The sequence below is a fragment of the Tupaia chinensis genome, unplaced genomic scaffold (genome assembly GCF_000334495.1).
Source record: "Tupaia chinensis unplaced genomic scaffold, TupChi_1.0 Scaffold148350_1, whole genome shotgun sequence".
Lineage (NCBI taxonomy): Eukaryota > Metazoa > Chordata > Mammalia > Scandentia > Tupaiidae > Tupaia > Tupaia belangeri.
In genome coordinates, this window is record NW_006208201.1 from 1,395,420 (window position 1) to 1,416,806 (window position 21,387).

The window sequence follows — 21,387 nt, forward strand, 5'->3', positions numbered from 1 at the left end:
CGTTGTGTGCGGGAGGCTCGGAAAGAGCGCGCCAGCCGAAGAGGCGTCGCCCGGCAGATTTGGGACCGGACGGGCGAGGCGAGACTTCCTGCCTGTGCACGACCCCGGGGTGCTCTAGCGTGGCATTTATAATTGAAGAGCCTTTGAAGAGGGAAGGAGAGACTGTATAATACATATTGGCCCACCCGCAACAATTGCTTGGAATTTAAGCTGGCGGGGCCGAAGAGAAGAAAAAAGACATTTGAGCTTAGCTCTATTTGGCCACCTCTCCAGCCAAGATGTGCTCGAAACTGGTGGTTGCCTTGATGAAAAAGATGAGAATTAACTTTGTTGTACATCAGTTATCTGGCCTTGACCCTTCCGACGTGAGCCAGTCGGTTTTAGGAAGGGCCGAGGTGACGGGCACCGGGCTTCTGGAACAGAGCGGGAACCTCAGCATGATCACTCCCCATCGCGGGGCCTCCCTAGGCTGCCTTTGTCTGCAGCCAGACGGGCTGCAGAGCTGGTGGTCAGCAGAGTCCGGGCAGCTGGCCAAGGCAGATCCCACTGCGTCAGCTCCCAATTGGCCCTTCCTCCCCTCGTTCTAGGCCTCCGGGAGGCAGCTAACTATTCACACATCAGAACTAATAAATGTGTGGGTATCTGCCAGACGATGACATATTTGTATTTTAATGGCCCTTGCATGGACTCTAAACCTTATTCCAAAGGAGGGCATATAAGGCTGGGAATTTCAAATATGCGGCAGATACTCACGGGAGAAGGAGTTTGTACAGCCAAGTTCTCAAAGGCCCCACTTGAATAGGCATTCTACTTCCTTTTTTCTTCAGGAGAATATATAATTATTCAAATAGTGAAATGTTTAGTAGATACACGAAATGTCACCTTTTCTCATTTTTTTAATCACCTTATTAACAGTCTCACATACCAACATTTATATCCATTGCAATTCTTTTAACCAATTACAATGATCTCTACTCACTAGTACCATACTATGCAAATTTATAGAAAATACTAGTTTTTGAAGTTCTACCTATAAATTATTTTAGTAGCTTTCTCACTCCTACTTTAGTTTTTGCCTGCTAGCCAGTAGACTTTCTGGCCATTTTCTCAAGTGATAAAGCATGACAGTGGAAGGAAAAATAATTTTAGAGGGCCGGCTTCGTGATGTAGCACTAATACACTGCTCAAGGGAATCCAGATCCTGTATGGCCATCCTGATTTGGTTGGATTCCCCTGCTCGGTTAGCCTAAAACACACCAGACATGCCCCAGAAGAACCCTAGATCTGATAGCCCGGAGAACTGGAGGGAGCAAGAAGATCAGGACATGATCAGACCCTGTGGAGATCTCTCTCTCTCTCTCTCTCTCTCACATGCACATGCTGTTATCATGAATTAGGAAAAAAACTTGAAAAATTAATTTTATGACTTGTATACTCGCTAGTAATGATATCTAATATTTGTTGGGTCCATGCTACGTGATAGGCACTGTGCCATAAAAGTGTTTTTATGGACTAACTCATGTAGTGCCCACAGCAGTTCAAAAAGTGTATTGGTTATAATTCATATTTGTAGACAGTCACTTGAGAACAGTCACGGAAGTATTAAGTGGCAGGAGCTGGCTTTGAACCCAGACTTCTCTGACTCCCCTACTTTCATGCTACCTTGCCTCTCTCATAAATGAAACCTCGCTTACGGTCAACTCGGTGGCTTGTTTATTCAGGCAGCAGATCCAGCGTGGACTGTGGTGTGGTTTGAGTCCTGGACCTGGTGGCTTTAGAAACACTCAGGTGGGGTGAGCAGGTGGAGCGATGGTTGAGGCGCTAGACTCCCACATGGATGACCAGGTTCAAGCCTCAGACCCGAGGCGAGACCCAAAATCCCGAGGCAAGAATGGAAGAGAAGGTTGTGGCATGGCTATCCCCCCCGGGGGTGATTTCTTGCTTTCTGTCTCTCTGGCAAGTGCACGTGCCCTATAGCAAAATATCTGGAAAAACAACAAAAAAGACAGGGTAACATGTGTGTACGTGCCCAAAGTCCCGAGGGAAGGGAGAGATGGAGGAGAAGGGATTGCAACATGACCACTGCCCACGAGTTGCTTTCTCCTCTCCCTCTGTTTCTTTGACTCTTTCTGGCAAGGCTATGCGTCCTCCCACTAATTAATTAATTAAAACCAAACTTGAAAACCAAGTACAAAGGGTCTACAGAATGCTCATGGATTTCAATTTTTTTTTTTTTTTGGCACCAAAATAAATTCACTTTAATTCCATTTTCCCGTGAACTTGTTGAAGAACCCCTCATATATACCTGGCATTTAATAGCTATGTTTGTTGTCTGATTGTCAAATCTGAATGGGCTTCTTATCTCCTGCATAGCTCATAACTGCTTCTTCAACCTTCAGGAGAAATCTGTGTAAAATGGAATATTCCATGCTATGGGTGGAGATTTTCCTCATTGCAATCATTTTTCTCTTCCTCTGATAGTTTTGCACTTTCATCTTTCTAAGGATTTCTGCCTGTGACCATTTTATAGATAGGGAGGGAGAAGAAAAGGATCCTTGGCTGACTGCTTAAACTGTAAAGATTTCTCTGACTCAAGTCTCACCTTTTGTTCTTTTGTTTCTCGTTCTGGGAGATGCTTCCTGGGTCTTCTAGTCTCCAGTTGCTTGACTTTTACAGCAGGCTTTTTTATTTTATTTATTTTTTGGGGGAGAGGTTTTTGCTATAGGGCGCATGTGCTCACCAGAAAGAGACAGAAAGCGAGAAATCCCCCCCGCCCCCCCGGAGGGGATGGCCACACCGCAATCCCTTCTCCTCCATTCTCCTCTCAGGATCTTGGGCACGCACACGGGCTGGGCATGAGTTGAAGCCACCAGGTCTGGGACTCAAACCTCCATTGACTGTGGGAGTCCAGCGACATAGCCATTACGTCAACTGCTGGTCCCTCAGCAGGCTTTTTTGTCAGCTGTTCCTCCCTCCTCCTGGAAGGCAAAGACCTGAGCTGGAGTTGGGATCTTTTTCCAAGGGTCTCAGAGAATCCTACTGACTGATTACAAACTGTCTCCCCTTAGGCTTTCACGCTTGCCAACCAGTCTTGCCTGTGTGTGATGGATGTGAATAGAAGACCTTCCCTGCCTTGGTTTTACTTGATAGTTTACTTAGGCTGAAAAATTCCTTACTGATTTCCAACACTCCTCTACATCCTTTCTTTTAAAGTTCCTTTCTATCTTCCATATCGGTTCACTTTCTGACTTTTTTTCCTTTCTGTTATACAAACACTGTAATGCAATTTTTTCTCTCTACTTCCTGTAAGTTCCTTAAGGGCCAGTGACCTTTTATTTTGTCTTTAAATTATTTTTAGGACTTTGAATATAATCGAGGGACCAGCAGTTAGCATAATGGCTATGTCACTGGACTCCCATGTACTCAATCGCTGTTCAAGTCCTGAACACGGTGGCTTAAACTCACACCAGGAGCATGTGCGTGCGTGCCCAAAATCCCAAGAGGAGAATGAAGGAGAAGGGATTGCTGTGTGGCCATCACCCCAGGGAGTGATTTCTCACTTTCTGTCTCTCTGTCTGTCTGGCAAGCACACTCGCCATATAGCAAAAAAATAAATAAATAAAACCTCTCCAAAAAAAAAAAAAGGACTTTGAATATAATTGATACTCATTGTGTGTGGAATGGAATTCAATTTTATTTTTGATCTAGTTTCCTAATAAAGTACATATGGTTAATTTAGAAAGCAAATGTTATTATTACTGCCTTAAAAAAACATAAATCAAATTAGAGAGTTTGAGGTAGGAGGATTCGAAGACTGAGACAATTGCGGGTTTAAGCCAATGAAAAGCATATTGTGTGATTTCTCTTATTACTTTTACACAGAAAAAAAAGTGCATTGAAAACGCATTTCCAATATATGCTTAGGAGTTTTTAAGCATTCAGACTAATTTCTCAGAGGCACAGGGTCATTTTCAAACAGACACCTAGAAATGACCTTAGAGATTATACAGTATAACCTTATTTTACAGGTGATGAGACCCGTGTCCTATGGTATAAGCGACTTTTACACATTCATACAACTATTAGGTCATCAGGAAAGTCATGACACATTTTCCTATGCAAAAATATGGCAAAAATGTGTCATGACTGTCCTGACAGCCCAATAGTGACAGAATGAGGACAAGACATGGTCTTCCTCATTCGAGTTTAACATATTTCCTATTGCACTGAATTTAGTATGTATCATCTCTCCCCAAAAGACTCATAAATTAATGGTACACAGAGGTCATGGATAAGCCTTTTTCACTTTGATTTTTTTTTTTTTTTTGGAGAGGTTTTTGCTATAGGGTGTGTGCGCTCACCAGACAGATGGAGAGATAGAAGGCTATAGAAAGCGAGACATCACCTCCCAAGGGGAATGGCCACACCACAATCCATTCTCCTCTCGGGATCTTAGGCATGCACACAAATGTGCCCAGCATGAGTTTAAACCACCGGGTCTGGGACACGAACCACAGTCGACTACATGGGAGTCCAGCGACATAGCCATTATGCTAACTGATGGCCCCTCATTTTGATTTTTTTTTAAAGAATTATTTTAACTTTATTTATTATTATTATCATTATTATTTTCCAGTTTGATCAGAGAGAGACAGAGAGAGAGAGAGAGGAAGTGAGAAAGCAAGCCACCAGGTCCAAGACTTGAACCATGGTTGACCATGTGGGAGTCCAGCGCCTTTAACCACCATGCCACTTGCCGGCCCCTCTCACTTTGATTTTTATAGAAGATAGAAAAGTAGAATGTCAGGTCAGCCCATGGGGTGATGGTTAAGGTGACTAGATCCTACAGGACTCACTGTGGTTTGAGTCCCAGACCAGGCAGCTTGAAAGACATGCTGTCCATGTGTGCGTGTATGCCCAAAATCCCGAGAGAAGAAGGGGGAGAGGGATTGTAGCAAGACCATCCCTCACTTTCCCTTTTTCTCTGGCAAACGTGTATCCCCTATAGCATAAATAAATAATATCAGCCAAAGATGGCTGCCAAATAATAAGTGCTTAGTTAACTCCCCTTGAATGAAGATCCTACTTGATGAAATACGGTTCTTATCGGCCTTGTGTTCATGAAAAACAGTATTGATTGATTACTTACTAGTGCCAACTACCAGCCTAGGTTCAAAAATGAGAGCTAAAATGAAGATCTCCTTTCGGCTTTGGATCTATGTTAAAATACTCCTGTGGGCTGTTAAATATCTCAATTAGAAAGGAAAGAAAGGAATTCTCAGCTATTTCCTTCTTATAGATTCATTAACATTTCATAGAATTTTAATGCCAACAAGAACGTAGGGTACCTAAGATCGCACCATTAGTAAATAGCAAAGTGAGAATGAGAATGAATGTCACCAGCCTCAAAATTCATTTTTTTAAATTCCAGATCATTTATTCCTTATGTGTTTTTGGAATAGCATAGGTCATAGTTCAATTTTAGTCCTAATAAAATGGAAATCCATATTTCTTCTAGATTATAAAGACAGCCATCAAATTTGAAAGTTTGCTGGTAGAGAGGGAATTTTCATTGGAAGAAAATGAAGTGGAAGCAGTTATTTCCAGTCAAAAGGGCAGAAGATGCCATCATCTGCTTCAAATTTTGGAATATTAGAGCAGGGTCATCACCTAGTCAAGCTCCATTAGTTTCCAGATGAAAATGCTCAGGTTAGAAAGGTTGGAGCGACTTCACCAATTCACACGTAAGTTAGTACCACAGCAAGACTAACATCCAGGTATCCTGACCCCTCATCCTCCGGGCCTTAATCATCTGCAGATTACCTTTTTAATTTTTCCCAGTCTATATATCATCTGTACTAGCATTCACTTTATTTACTTATTTGTTTTTTAGGATTTTTTTTTTCTTTTTGCCATAGGGTGCATGTGCTCGCCAGAGAGAGAGACAGAGAAAGAAAATGGGAAATTACCACCCAGAGGGGATAGGCACACCACAATCCCTTCTCCTCCATTCTCCTCCTGGGACTTTGGGCATACATGCACATGCCCCTGGAGTTAACCCCTACACCACTTGCTGGACCCAATATTTTTATTTATTTACATCAATTCCTTTTTGAAAAGTTAAGTTTGTCTAATATGTATTTTAATTTATTTTATGTTTTAAATTGCCAGAGAACACAAGTACTCTTCAAAAAGTTAGAGAAAGCAGCCTGCAGTGGGACATGGTCACACTACAATCTTTATTCCTCCATTCTCCCCACCCCCCCATTCTGTCAGAATATGGGGGTATGCATAAATAATTCTTAAAAAAAAAAAGACAATAACAAGGGAATAACTTTATGTATTTTAATGCCATTTTATGACACAAATTGTTATTTCTTCATTCGCAAAGAAATGAACTGAGTTCCAGAGAGGTCTGAAAAATTATCTCAGCCCTGCACACACGTAGGACTATGCCAGAGGCAAGGACTTCAGGTTCCTGATAAGGATGTGGGCACCTTCTTCTTCTTGATATGATCTGGGAATCTAGTTGTTCACTTCTTAGGGTTTACACCAGCTGTCAAACCAAGTACGGAGACAGGAGAAGGTTAACCTTCATTAAACTTGGTCTGGCCTTTGCTAAGCTGGCTTACTCAACCCTCCCAGCAAATGTATCTCCATTTCACAGATAAGGAAGCCATTTTGGAGCAGGTAAATAACTTTTGCAAGTTCACAACCAGTAATGGGGCAGAACCAAGATTCTAACCTATCTTTTTGACTTCTTAGGCTCATGTGCTTCACTGACACTGTGAAATTGTTCATTCGGAGGTTTGGGCGCTAGGCTGATTTTACCACTAAATTAAAACATACTACTGTTCAAGATATCCAAGGATCCTGAACCATTATCATTTCTATCACCTTTCTGTGGTCACGTACTTCTTTAATTTTCTCACCCCTTACACAAGGATACAGGTGGACCCATATCATAGGCCTCCCAACTCCATCTTTCTTCCCTAGATAAATACTGTTCATTTGGCCCTCATTTTTAAAAATTAATTTAATTTTATTTGTTATTATTATTTATTTTTTAGTTTGACCAGAGAGAGATAGAGAAAGACAGAGAGAAAAGGAAAGTGAGAAAACAAACCACTAGACCCAGGACTTGAGCCAAAGTTGGCCATGTGGGAATCCAGCACCTTAACCACCATGCAACCTGCCGGCCCCATGGGCCCTTGTTTTCTATTCTATCATATTACTACATTAGATCAATGACAAGATTAGATAAATTTATTTTTATGTATTTATTTCTTTATTTTCAGAATTCAAAATGTTTCATTTAAAGCCAGTCCTTTGCTCTGCCTCATGGGGGAGAATTTTATTTTTAAAATTAAAATTCCAAGATTAATGCTGCTAAGAATCAATTTAAACTGTATTAATTTTTTCATATGTAGTAATAATCCACAGAGAGATAATTTATAAATGCAATTTGAGTATCTCCTAAGTCTCATTTGAAAGGTTTTTGATAAGAAAGGGGAACTTAAGGGAGAACTACTTGGAGGGAGATATTTTTGTCATAGGACGTGTGCACTCCCCAGAGAAAGACTCCCCAGAGAGAGAGAGAGAGAAAGTGAGAAATCACTCCCCAGGGGGCATGGTCACTCCAAAATTCCCTCTCCTCCATTCTTCTCTCCAGATTTTAGACATTCACTGTGCTTTTTTAAAAATTATTTTTATTTAATTTTATGTATTCATTTATTTTAATTTTACCAGAGAGAGACACACAGAAAGAGAGAGGGAAAGTGAGAAAGCAAGCCACCAGGTCCAGGAGTCAAACCATGACCAGCCATGTGGCAGTGTCCAGCACCTTAACTACCATGCTACCTGCTTTTTGTGCTCCAGGTCCAGGACTCCAGCTGCTGTCAACCATGTGGGAGTCAATGCCTTAACCACCACGCCACAAGCTGGTCCCAAGAAGGGAGATAATTTAAAGGGAGACTTACAAGGCCAAAGCTTGGAAGAGGAATTCCCTCTTAACCAGGAATTTGGGAGGCAGGAAGATGAAGACAGAGAGAGAAAGAGTGGAGAGTGGAGATACAGGACAGACGAAGGAGGGAGGACAGGTTTTCTCTGTTCTCAGCTCTTTAGGCTGGCGACCCCACCTGCAGCATCTCTGTACATATCTCAGGGCCGTCTCATGTTCCTCAGGCAGGCTGTGTGCTCAGCCAGGTAGAAGACCGAGCCCCATTGCTCATTCGTGCTCTCTGGTCTGCACCTCCTCCAGCACCTGATGCTCTGAAGAACATCGCCATCCTACTTGCTTCATCCAGGCACCAGGTGTGTTCAAAACGCAAGTCTTGGGGCCAGCTGGTGGCGTGGTGGTGGTTAAGGTGACTGGATCCCACATGGACACCTGTACATCTTGAGTTCTGGACCCGGCAGCCTGAAAAAACACACTCAGTGCATGTGTGTGCGCCCACAATTACAAAAAAAGAAATGGAGAAGAAGGAATTGGTGCTTTCTCACTCCACCCTAACCCCCATCTCTCTCCAGTGAGCACATGGGCCCTGTAGCGAATTTTATAAAAAAAGAAAATTGCAAGTCTTCGATGCTGAACCTACTGCCTCTCAGACGGTCATTCATATTTCAGCAAGTTGTTCACAGATACCACCTCATTCAGCCTCGATGGATGCTGCTGTCCCCGTAGGCCTCCTACTGCCCAAACCACGGCTCTGTCATCTTCCTGGTCCACTGGGTAGTATATTCCAATGCACGTCTTGTGAAGCAACTGGGGAATACCTTTTAACAGGAAAATTAGAGTTCTAGCTTTTCATTTTATTTATTCAAGTACAGCCAAATGTCAATGGACCCACATCACATGAGGAGCCCGAAAATGACATTCCCTCTGATTTCTCAATGACTTGTCTGATGCAATCACTGAGTTTTGCATAATTCATCTACCATTCGTTTCACACCCAACATAGCTTATCCCAAACACACACACACACACACGCGCGCACTTCTAGTAATTTCCTTTTTTGTCAATAAACTTATAGATTGTGGGTAGTAAATAGTGTTTAAGTAGCTAGGACTCCCTCATATCAATATCTTCTATTATTATTATTATTATTAATTCTCATTTTTTAAAACATTCAATCACTATATATCATTTGGCTTGTATAAAGAATTTACCCAACATGAAATACTTCTCAGACTAGTCCAGTTACGAATACTACACGTGTTATCATCAGCAGGTAATAAACCATTTCTGTGTCCCACTAATGTCATACCTCTCTATTTGTTCTCTTGCTATCCTGCTCCCTACTCTTCCCTTCTACTGCCCCGTTCCACATTGTCTTCAGCATCCAGAACTATTTTCACTGCTTTTATGCCCTCCAATATTTCCATCTCTACCATAAAGTGTGGATAGTCAATACATATTAAGTGGAATACCTTCTATTATTTTAAAACTAGTCATTATTCTGCCATTGGAGAGACACCAACATGATTGATATGCAAGTTAAAAGCATAAATTTTCACAGTCACAGAGCAAGAAAAAGTGGAAGTTGGTCAGTGTGTGATATAATAAGAAATACATATTTGTATTTGATCTTTGTTTCTGGTTCCTGGCACAAAGCTCCTAAAACTTTTGTAATTCTCTGAAAGATAGGAGCATCATTTGTTATAATATATAGTCTTGGGGCCAGCAGGTAGCATGGTGGTTAAGGCACTGGACTCCCACATGGCCAACCATGCTTCGAGTCCCAGACCTGGTGTTTTGCTTTCTCACTTCCCCTTTTCCTCTCTCTCTGGTTAAATAAAATAATAATAATAATAAATAAAGTTAAATAATTCTTTAAATAAAAAAAATATGTATAGTCTTTGCCCCTAATTACTTATCTACAACTTTTGAGACTTACTGATTGATAGCAGTATCTTTTGTTCCAATGGGGCCATTTTTGGTGGGTCCCTTGATAGTTTCAGGACAGGAGCTGGTTTTTAGAAAAATCAAGGCATGGATTAGCAAATGGCACAGAGGTTAAGGCAGCTGGATCCCACATGTCCTGCTTCACAGTTCAAGTCTGGGACCCAGCAGCTTAAAAATCATGCCAGGCTTGTGTGTGTGTTTGTGTGTATGTGTGCCCAAAATCCCAAGAGGAAAATGAAATAGATTGTGGCATGGCTACCTCTGCTGGCAGGGGCGTGTTTTCTCACTTTCCCTCTCTCTGTCTGTCTCTTTCTCTCTCTAGCAAGCCTATGTGCCCTATAGCAAAAACTTGTAATCAAGGAAGAAAAACCAAGGCATGATTAGAGGGTTGGAACTTTTCAGCCCCACCCCTCCAGAGAAGGGAGAGAGGCTAGAGGCTGAGTTGATCACCAATGGCCAGCAATTTAAACAATCGTGAATCACACAGGGGGAATTTTAGTGGTTATATAGTGAAAACTCCAGGGCCAGCCCTGCCGCCTGGTAGTTGAAAGAACCAGACCCCACATGACTAACTATAGCTTGAGCCCCAACTTCAATTGCTTAAAAAACACACAGAGGCTGGGAACCAGCAGTTAGCATAATGGCTATGTCATTGGACTCCCATGTAGTCGACCGTGGTTCGAGTCCCGGACCCGGTGGCTTAAAACTCACCCGGGCGCGTGTGCGTGCGTGCCCAAGATCCCAAGAGGAGAATGGAGGTGACCATCTACCCTGGGGAGAGAGGGGATGATTTCTCGCTTTCTGTCTCTTATGTCTCTGCCTGTCTGGCGAGTGCACCACCCTATAGTGAAAATTCTGCTGCCAGCCCGCAAGCAGAGTGCCCCATCATCTTTACCCCCAGGGACTCAGAGATCATACAGCAGAAGCAGAAAAAGGCAAAGGAGAAGAGGAGGAACCGGAACCCAAGCGCTTTGTGGCTTCGCGTCCAGCCCTCTTGCTCTTCGCCTGTTGCGTGGAGCCAGTCTCACCACGCTCGCTCGCATTTCCTCCTGCCCTGCTCACAAGTCCCAGCACCGAAGCGTTCCCTTTGCCCTGAGTCTGTCGCGGTCCCTTCTGTGCTTCCTTCCCCTCAGGTAGCCTCTCTACCCCTGGGCCACTCCTGGGGGTGAGGGGGTTACCTCTTCGCAGTGTTTCTTATTCCTGTGGGGCTCACCCCAAAGTATTAAAAGTAGCTTTGTAATTAAAAACAAAACCAAACAAAACACAGAGTATGTGTGCACGTGCTCAACTGAGCCTGCTCCAATGGGGAAAGAGGGGGCTGCTTTCTCCCTCTCCCTTTCTCTGTCTCTGATGAGCACATGTGCCCTCTGGCAATTAAAAAAAATAAAGTATAATGAAACCTTCATAAAATCCCTACAATTACAGGTTTCAGAGAGTTTCAAAGTGCATCCACCTGCCAGGAGGGTGGCACGCCCTATCCCCATGAGAGAAAAGCTGCTGGGCTGGAGACTCTTCCGGACCTTGCCCTTTGTACTTCTTATCTGCTGGTCATCATTATCCTCTATAATTTTCTTTATGATAAGCCAGTGAATGTAAGCAAAGTGTTTTTCTGAGTTCCATAAACCATTCTGGCAAAGTATTGAACCCCGGGAGGGGGTTGTAGGAATCCTCAACTTACAGCGGGTTGGTCAAAAGTATAGGCCACAGCGTAGAACTTAATTACAACTGGCATCTGAAGCAGTCTTGAGTGACTAGGCCTTTAACTTGTGGGATCTGACCATAACTCAAGGTACTTGTTGTCAGAATTGAGTTACGTTGTAGGACATGCACCTGGCGTCTGGAGAGGTGAGAACGGGTTGTTGGTATGAGGAAAATCACTGCACTTAGATGTCAGAAGTGTTCTGCAGGTAGAAACAGATCTTTGTAAGAGGGCAAAAACAATAGTCAAAACTCTCTCATTGTTTGCCAAGCTCCTGCCTTGCTCTCTTGAAAAAAGTAATATCAACCCAAAAGATCAAGCAAATATCTCTCAAAGGGATTTAAAGCCTAGAGTAAGTGAAAAGCAATCAAGAGACCTTGTACCCCCTAAGTGAATTTAAGTCTTCAGACCCAGGCAATTTATATCCCTGGATTCTAAAAGAACTTGCAAATGGGATCATGAAGACTGAATAGAAACTCTCTGATGAGAGATCAAGAAGAGCAGATTTTATTTATTTATTTTATTTTATTATTGTTTTTATGAGTGATTTTTGCTATAGGACACGTGTGCTCACCAGAAAGAGAGAGACAGAGAGACAGAAAGCGAGAAATCACCCCCTGGGGGGGGGGATGGCCATGCCACAATCCCTTCTCCTCCATTCTCTTCTTGGGATCTTGGGCATGCACACACACACGCGCCCAGCATTTTAAGCCACTAGGTCCGGGACTTGAACCGCGGTTGGCCACACCAGAGTCCAGCAACATAGCCATTACGCCAACTGCTGGTCCAAAAGAGCAGATTTTAAATGAATTTGTAACTGAAAAATTGAGCCAAAGGAACGGATGAATGTTATTAAACCAACCTAGAGGAAGCTCTCTCTGAGAAAATCTTTGAAGAATTAAGACTCAGGGAGGTGACTCATCCGTCAGAAGGACCTATGGTCTAGAAAGTATATTTGGTCTAGAGAGCTAGCAGTTCAGTGGAGGGGCCAGGAGATGGTGTAGCAGTTATGTCGCTGGACTCCCACCTGGCCAAGGGTTTGAATCCAAGACCTGGTGGCTTAAAACTCACACCAGGCACATTTGTGTGTGTGCCCAAAATACTTTATGACTCTAGAAGAAAACAATTGTGTATGAAGACAGGTTATAATAATTTCCACTTAGCCACAGGCTTCATTGTGTTCATTACAGAACCCAGGGACCAGCAGTTAGTGTAATGACTATATTGCTGGACTCCCACATAGTCAACCGCGGTTCGAGTCCCGGACCCGGTGGCTTAAACTCACGCCGGGCGCATGTGTGTGCGTGCCCAAGATCCCGAGAGGAGAACGGAGGAGAAGGGATTGCGGCGTGACCATCTTCCCTGGGGGCGATTTCTCGTTTTTTATCTCTCTGTCTCTCTCTGTCTGTCTGGCGAGCGCACGCGCCCTATAGCAAAAACCTCTCAAAAAAGAATTTACAGAACCTGAATTACCAAATGATTTGAGGAATTGGTAACTCTAAAATGAATATGAGTGAATTCATAAAATAATACCTATTTTATTGATTGCTTGGAAAAAGGACTAGTAAAACTGCTGAGCGTGCTGAGTTCATATTGGGTCATTGGGAAAGTTATGACACATTTTTGCATAGAAAAATACATCATGACTTTTGAGATGACCTAATAGTTTGGTTTTCTTCTGTGAAGTAGAACCATTTCTCCAGAACTTTTCCCTCTTTCTTTTTTAAGTTCATTTATTTTTTTTTCTATGCATAAAAGATGCACAGAAAGAGACAGACAGCACTCCCAACAGAGTCCCGGAGAGAAAGCACTCCCAACCGGGTCTTAATGCCACAATCTGCCCTCGCTTCAGCCAGCCCCAGATCATGGGCCCCAGTACCCAGCATGCACAGGGAGGTCTCTAGATGCTAACTCGGAACACTCCCAGGCGAGTCAGCCTCACAGAGCTGCACATTCTCTTGCTGCACCACTGTCCAGGCCCTCCCTAAGTCTTTCTGATTATTTTCCTCTCAACCTTCTCTTTCTCTCTTTTTAAACGCTCTCGTTCATCTACTTACTTGGAATGCATTGTTGAAGCATTAACTACCTGACTTTTCTCACCATTACTTTGACCTAAATTAGTACTACTTTTTCCAAATCATGTCATGTATAAGAACTTGAGTGGGGACCAGCAGGTGGCATGGTGGTGAAGGCGCTGGACATTCCCACCTGGCCGACCATGGTTTGAGTCCCAGACCTGGTTGCTTACTTTCTCACTTTCCTTCTCTCTCTCTCTCTCTCTCCCTCTCTCTGTGTGTCTCTCTCTGGTCAAATTAAAAATAAACGAATGAATAAATAAAATTAAATAAATATTTTTTAAAAAGAACTTGAGTGAAAAATAATCAAGGCTAAGGAAAAAGTTAAATCGGGGATATAAAAAAAAATGGGCAGAGAACTGGCATCCTAATGACCGAGTCACAGAAAGGAAATGAATGAAACTGAAATAGAATCAAGCCATCCATGGTTTTTGTTAAGTGACAATTATTTTTTATGGCTGTCATAGGACCCGTTCTAGAACTCAAGGCTCCCAGATTCTGTGAAACAGGTTCTGAAAAGAGCTACTTGGATGTATCATCTTGTTTCAATAACTTCTTGGATTTGGATTCATTTAGCACAACAGGGATAAGAGGAAGCAGAGAGGCGGGAAGAGGGAGAAGCCTGGGAATATGTTCCCGAGATGTTCTTTTTGTAGCGTAGGACTCCTAAAGAAGGAAAAGCTCGTTCTCTCACCCTTTTGAATCTTACCGTTTCACGTTCCTCCCCAAACTTGACCTTCCTATCGATTTGTCCTGGATTCTCCCAGTGCTAACGTCCCTTGTCCAACTCAGTGATAACCTTTCCTATTCCTTTCTTCTTTCCTGCCCTATAACGAATAGGTGGCATGGTTTGTGCCTTTATTAATTTTTTTTTTGGTAACCAATGTTTATTTTATTTTTTTTGTTTAGTTGGAGAGGTTTTTGCTATAGGGCACGTGTGCTTGCCAGACAGACAGAGAGAGACAGAGAGACAGAAAACGATAAATCACCCCTGGGGGGACGACCACGCCGCAATCCCTTCTCCATTCTCCTCTCGGGATCTTGGGTATCCACGCACACACGCCCGGCGTGAGTTTAAGCTGCTGAGTCCGGAACTCAAACCACGGTCAATTAAATGGGAGTCCAGCGACATAGCCATTATACCAACTGCTGGTCCCGACACCCATATTTTAAACTATGGTTAATCTCCAAATGAGGACAACAACAAAGGTATGTTTCTACCTAGTGTGATATCACCCTATCGTGTACACCCACAAACACACTAACCTGTCCCCAAAAGAAGTTACAAAGTCCCTTTTCAGTCTTTGGGCACTGTTCATTCTTCTTCTAGCTCATCATCACACTCCCTTTGATATTGTACGACTTAAAGACCAAAATAGAAAATTAGCCTGCTGTTCATGTGTGTTCTATAAGAGTACATGAGGAAGAGAGAAAACCAAAATATTTCATAAATCTAAGTGCAAACATATTCATCTGAAACTAAGGAAGAAGTACTCATTATAGCCCTGCCTCAGAAACTGCAGACACGGTTGTAAACTGGTCTACCCAGCTTACTGCTTCAGACTGATGAGGATGTGCTAGGCACAGAGAGCTCCAGCAGCACGGACCTCTCGCCACACTCCATACCCAACTTTCTTCCTCCTCCAGTGCCATACTCTTTCTGCCCTCCGTGAGCATCTCGGCTGAGTTTAGTTCTCTGCCTGCTACAGTAAGCCTTTTTTCCTGAGCAATCGGAACTTAATTGCAGTCGTGCCTTAATTGAATTGTTAAAAATTCCAATTAACTTTCATCGCTAGGCATGGGAATACAGTAGAACACGCTGGAGAATCTCCTTCACCCCAGACATATTCCCCCTTTCCTTCACTGCAAAGCAGTAACCCAGTTTTCTCTTGATAGTCAGAGCTGACTGTCCACAACCTATTATCCCCTCTGCCTATGATTCAGAAGCGAGAGCCAAAGCGGGTGGGTGGCGGTCGCAACTTCCAGTTCAATGGAATTGTTGTTGTGACCCCTGCTAGAAGCATTTATTCCTCTGGATCCAAGGTTTGTAGACCAGTCATGCGGATGGGAAGCAAAGGTTTTAGGAGTGGATGACTAAGAGTAAGAGTGAGGCAGCACTCCCATCCCCACCCGTTGACTCCCAGCCCTGTGAGTCCTAGCTGTGAGAGCAATACTGCCCTGATTTAGAGCATGCTCTGCCTTCTGAAGGACGCTGGCCCAGCCCTTTAAGTGCTGCCATCTAAGTGGGGCTATAACTGAGCCTTCCAAGGGCTATTTCACTCTTCTCTCAAGCCAGCTGCTGCAGGAGAATGAGGAACATGATAAGAACAGCGGATTCTGTGAGCATGGACCTTTGGTTATGGTTTATTTATGGTGAAACGAGCTTCCTGGTCGGAAGTAAGGCTGTGTAGAATAGCATGGTAGTAGATAAGGCATTCTACAGGCCCTTGGATAGAATGAATTCCACCAAGTTTTTGCATATGATTTATACTTTTGATGTGGGAAGGTTATGAGGCAGGGAGTTGAGGTGCATGGACCTGGATGCAGAAAAATTATGATGCAGGAATGTTAGGGTGCATGGGCCAAACACCCAATGCAAAATAGCAGCAAAACTGATTTTTTGCCTCACGCTCGTGAAGAATTAGAGATGCAGACAGACACAGGGAAAGAACAGTAAAGTAGAGTTTATTAAGAGAGGGAAGGAAGAGCAGAGCTCCCGGGCAGGCAGTGGGTCCCGGGAAAATGGGTCCCTAATGAAAGACGGAAGCGAAGGGTTTTTGTCTGGGTCAGAGGAGCTTTGTTTGGGCTTCTTGCTTTTATTTAGGTTTGTTCAGTTTCTGAGAAGCTGGCCCTATGTGAGAGGGGAGAATCAGCTTGTAGAAAGACTGGCTATCACACTGAGAAGAAATGGCAGCTCCTTGACAAGTTCAGTGCTGCTCAAAAGGCGCTTACAGGGAGTGAGTTTCCTGCAGGGAGTGAGTTTCCTGCAGGGAGTGCTGTTGCCGGCTGAGGGAGCTGAGCTGCACTGTGCAAAATCGTGTACAATCCTAGGTTCTTCAGGTCCACATCTCTAAGATCAGAAACCTGTTCTGAGACAGAAGGAAAAACCACAAACACATGTCAAGTAGGAAAAGAGAAGTTTTAATAGAACAGTAAAGGCTTTTAATAGAAAAGAAATACACCCCCATGTCTGAAAGGCAGGCAGGTGGGCAGTGGCCCATACCCATACACTGGGTATGAGGTTAGGTATCGGTAATGAATATGTAGCAGGGTTTGAAAGGTCTGTCTTACACCTGGCCTCTTTGGTTTCCTGGTCCACCCCCACCCCCCACCCCCGCACTTCCACATCTCTCTCAGGTGAGGAAAGTAATGATCTAATCACACGTCCCCAGGGTGGTCTCTGAAAGTATAAGCATCCATATCTGGACGTACTGCCCAGTTAGTGGGTTGTTGGAAGAGTCATGATGCATTTTTGCATAGAAAAATACGTCATGACTTTTCCAAAGACCCAATAGTTTATTGCCCCAGCAGGATGTTAACTTAGTGTCCCATCCCGGTGGTGAATTTTTAAAAATGATTTGCTTAATTTTATTTATTCAATCATTCATTTTAATTTGACCAGAGAGAGACACATAGAGAGAGAGAGACAGAGAAAGCGGGAAAGCAAGCCACCAGGTTCAGGACTCGAACTGTGGTCAGCCATGTGAGAGTGTCCAGCACCTTAACCATCACGCCACCTGCTGGTCCCCTGGTGGTGAATTTTTGTGTGTACATCTGGGATAGCAGGAAGGAAGATAACAACCTTCCCGGGCTAAGAGCCAGGTGGCAGGAAGCGTGAGAGAAAGGGAGTTCAAAGAGGCTCTGGCTGCATTTCCTGATAGGCTGTGCTGGGTCAAGCAAGCCGTGAGACAGCTCTAGGTGTAAGCACCTCTCCCTGCGGGCAAGCAGTCAGAGCCAATACTTGATTTCTAGTGAGAGCAGCGAACGCCCCTGCTCAAAAGCTTGACCGGCATGACTTCCCTCTATAAGTTGGCGCTATCTTATTATATGTGCGTTCATTTCCTATCCCAGTGAGTCTTCCTTGGGGGTCCCGCCCTATTTACCTACTCCTTGAGTCTAATTCCTGTCTCACATTGGGGAATTTTGTTTAAGAAATGCGTCCTCAACCCAAGGTCACAAACATATCTCCTACATTTCCTTCTGCTAGCTTTGTAACTTTACCTTTCATGTTCAAGTCTTCAGTTTTCCTGAACTTCATTTTACTTGTAGTGTGAAATAAAGAGCCTCATTTAATTTGGGGCTCTTTTTTTTTTAATTCATGACATTGGACATGAGTGTACACACAGTACAATGGGAGAGAGAGAGACAAGAACACCCTCCACAGGGTCTGGTCACGCTGCAACGCCTTTCTTTCCATCTTCCAGCCTAGTGGATCTTGGGCATTCGCATGTGTACCCAGTATGTTTCAGGCTGACTACTTCATGGGTTCAAACCCCAGTCACTATGCGGGATCTGGCTCCTCCTGAGCAGTGCATTACCACTGAACCACGAAGCTGGTCCACAACGGAAAACACAACAAAACAAAAACAAAGCCATGAAAAAAAAAAAAAAACACATCAGCCAGTGTCATGGAGGTTAAGGTGACTGGATCCCACATGGCCGACTGTATGACTCAAGTCCTGGACCAGAGGGCTCTAAAAACATGCTGGGCCCAAAATCGCAGGAGGAGAATGGAGGAGAAGGGATTGCAGTGTGGCCTTCCCTGCTGGGGAATGCTTACATCCATGCATCAATTTTAAGTAAATTATCTGATTTTAGGTAGTTGTAATAATAGGTCCCCTCTTTTCCCTCCATTTTTGCATTATTTTCCAAGCAGCTGGGTCCCCCCGTGAAGAAGTTGCTGGCTAGAGATTGTCTCGACTGCCACAGTTTTCCCTGTTGGCCTTGGGGGAGCCAAGAACGAAGCTTCATGAGAGTTTTTCCTGGGTGTCCTCTCCTACCCTGGCATAGCATTCTCCAGGTGTGGCTAGGCCTTTAACAGCCTGCATTGAGGCAAAAAGCAACCCTGAATTAATCCTTTACCCCCACCTACCCTCTTTAACAGTTACTAAAGGATATAACTAAAGAAATTAAAAGGATGATGACGTTAACAGGAGCCACAGTCCTCTCCCATCCATGCAAATGGAACATTCCAACCTCCCCACCAACAGTATTTTAACCAGCAAGAGTTCATTACTTTACCAAGTTATCTGTGTTTGATCAGTAGATAGAAAACTATCAGGTGATCCTTCTGTAGTTATTTCTGAATTAGGAAATAAATATTCTTGGGTTCATCTTGTGAATCTTAAAGGCATAGCCCCAAGAGCCATATAAGGCTGGAAGAAATGCTGCTAAAAAGCTGTCCTCCAGAAAGTTGTCCCGGCTCAGCCACATTTTATAGGACAGCCCCCACCCAACACACATACTCCTAGGACCTCAAGTAGAGTATTAGGAATCTTTTTAGTCTAGCAGGATCACTTCTGGGTGTTTAATTGTCCCTTCTCTACTTTGTGGTTTAAGTTGCATTGGAATTCAAAGTAGGGCAGCTGATGGTAAAAGTGACTGGATTCCCCAGGACGGACCGCATGATTCAAGTCCAGACCTGGAGGCTTGAGCGACATGCCTGCCACGTGTGCACGCGTGTCCAAGTCCCAAGAAGAGGGAGAAATGGAAGAGAAGGGATTGCTGCGTGACCGTGCCCCGCAGAGGGTTCTTTCTCACCTTCTCTTTCTCTCCAGGGCACATGCCCTCTCGTAAATGTTTTAAAAAATAACATTCTGACACCCAGAGACCCCAGGTCAATTTGTCTGGGGTGCAGCTTGGGAACCCATGTCTTTGAAACTTCCCCAAGTGATTCTGCTGCCCTACACGTTGAGAACTACAAGAAACGCAATCCTCCCCTCGGGTTCAGGCAGCTGGGTGAAGGCTTCCGCCCCCAAACAGAACAGTGAGAATTTGAGATGATTTAAGAGGGCCTGAAGCATAACTGAGGTAAGAGAATAAAGTCAGAAATGATACTATTTCACAAGTTCAGCTGCTTTTAAACTCCAGTGAAACTGTAACTGCCTCATTAGAGTTTAGAAATGTAACTAGGGACATGGGTCATCATTCTAAAATGTTAAGAATTCAAGAAGCTCTTTGTTTTTTTTAACCCCACCCCAAGAATTCAAGAAGCTTTCCCAGTCTGGTTTTAAAAGCTACATATTTGAAATTAAAAACAGTTTTTAAAAAAATAAAAACACTCGTGTTGATTATAGAAAATTAAAATTTTAGATAGGCAAAAATAATATTTTTCAGCACTCCTAATCCCACCACCTAGAGATAACCACATTTCACCCTTCTGTGTATATCTTTCCAACCTTTGTCTGGATAAATACATTCGTATATGGCGTTGTTTTTCTCCCCATTGTTTTGATAAATGGGGTCGCGCTGTACATGCCTGGGTAGTGGCAGTTGTTTTTAGAGCTTTTGGTTTAGAACAAGGCCCCGAGGTCTTTCTCTCCACGTCTTTGACCACGTGGCCTCCCACTCCTCCTTCTTTGGGCATGTTGGCTTCATTTTTCTCTCTTGACAGGCTGTTACTTTGTAACCAAAACTCGCTATTTTACAGATTACTGATACATGCAACAGAAAGCAGGGATCTCAGGGGCACCATGCCAGGAGATAGAAGCCAGACACCAATGAAAGTCTATTGCATGAGTCCATCTATGCAAATTTCTAGAAAGAGCTCAGCTCACCGTCTACAGGGACAGGAAAGAGACCAGTGGTTGCCTTGGTACGAGGTGGAGGAGTTGACTCCCAAAGGGCAGGAGGGAACGCTGGGCAGCTGGTATTCTATACCAGCTACGAAGGTATTCTATATCTGGATCATGGCAGTCATTACATGGGGGAACACCTTTGTCACCGCTCAGCCAGCTGAAGACGGGTGCATCTTATTATGTGTCACTAATTTACAACCCACATTTTAGAGAAAGGGATCCTTACTGACTCTGTTTGAGACAGATATCCATGGAGTCCGACCAGCCAAGGCTAAAGGGCCCCTGTCCAAGCACAGACTGGGGTAGATTCACAACTAACAAGAAGCCTCCCTTTTCCAGAAACAGCCCTGCTACTCAGGGGAACCCTCGTGGTCATGTCTGTGCCGTGCCCTTCCCCACGAGTCTTTTGTTTTTTTAATAAACTGAAACCTCTTGAAGTCAGGGATCACGTCTTCTTTTCTTTTTTCGGTTTATGATAGAGCGTGTGTGTGTGTGTGTGTGTGTGTGTGTGTGTGTGTGTGTGTGTGTGTGTGTGTGTGTGTGTGTGTGTGTGTGTGCACGTGAGACAGACGCACCCTCCACAGGGTGTGAGCGTGCTGCGATCCCCTTCCTCCAGGCCTCAAGCCCACCAGGATCCGAGGCACTCAATCATGTGCCCAGAATGTTTTAGGGCCTCTCAGGCTGCTGACTCAGACTGTGGCCAGCATGTGGCCTCCAGCTCCACAGTCCAGGACACTACTGACCACACCACAGAGGCTCGGCCCCCCGTGAGTTTTCAAGTACAAATTTAGGAGCGAGAACTAGCATCTCATTTTTAGTGGTTTCCTTGAAAGCAAGACCTAAGTGCTACCAGGAAGCAGGTCTGTTGTCTTAGAAAACAGACACTGCACAGGGAGTGAGACAGCAAAGCGC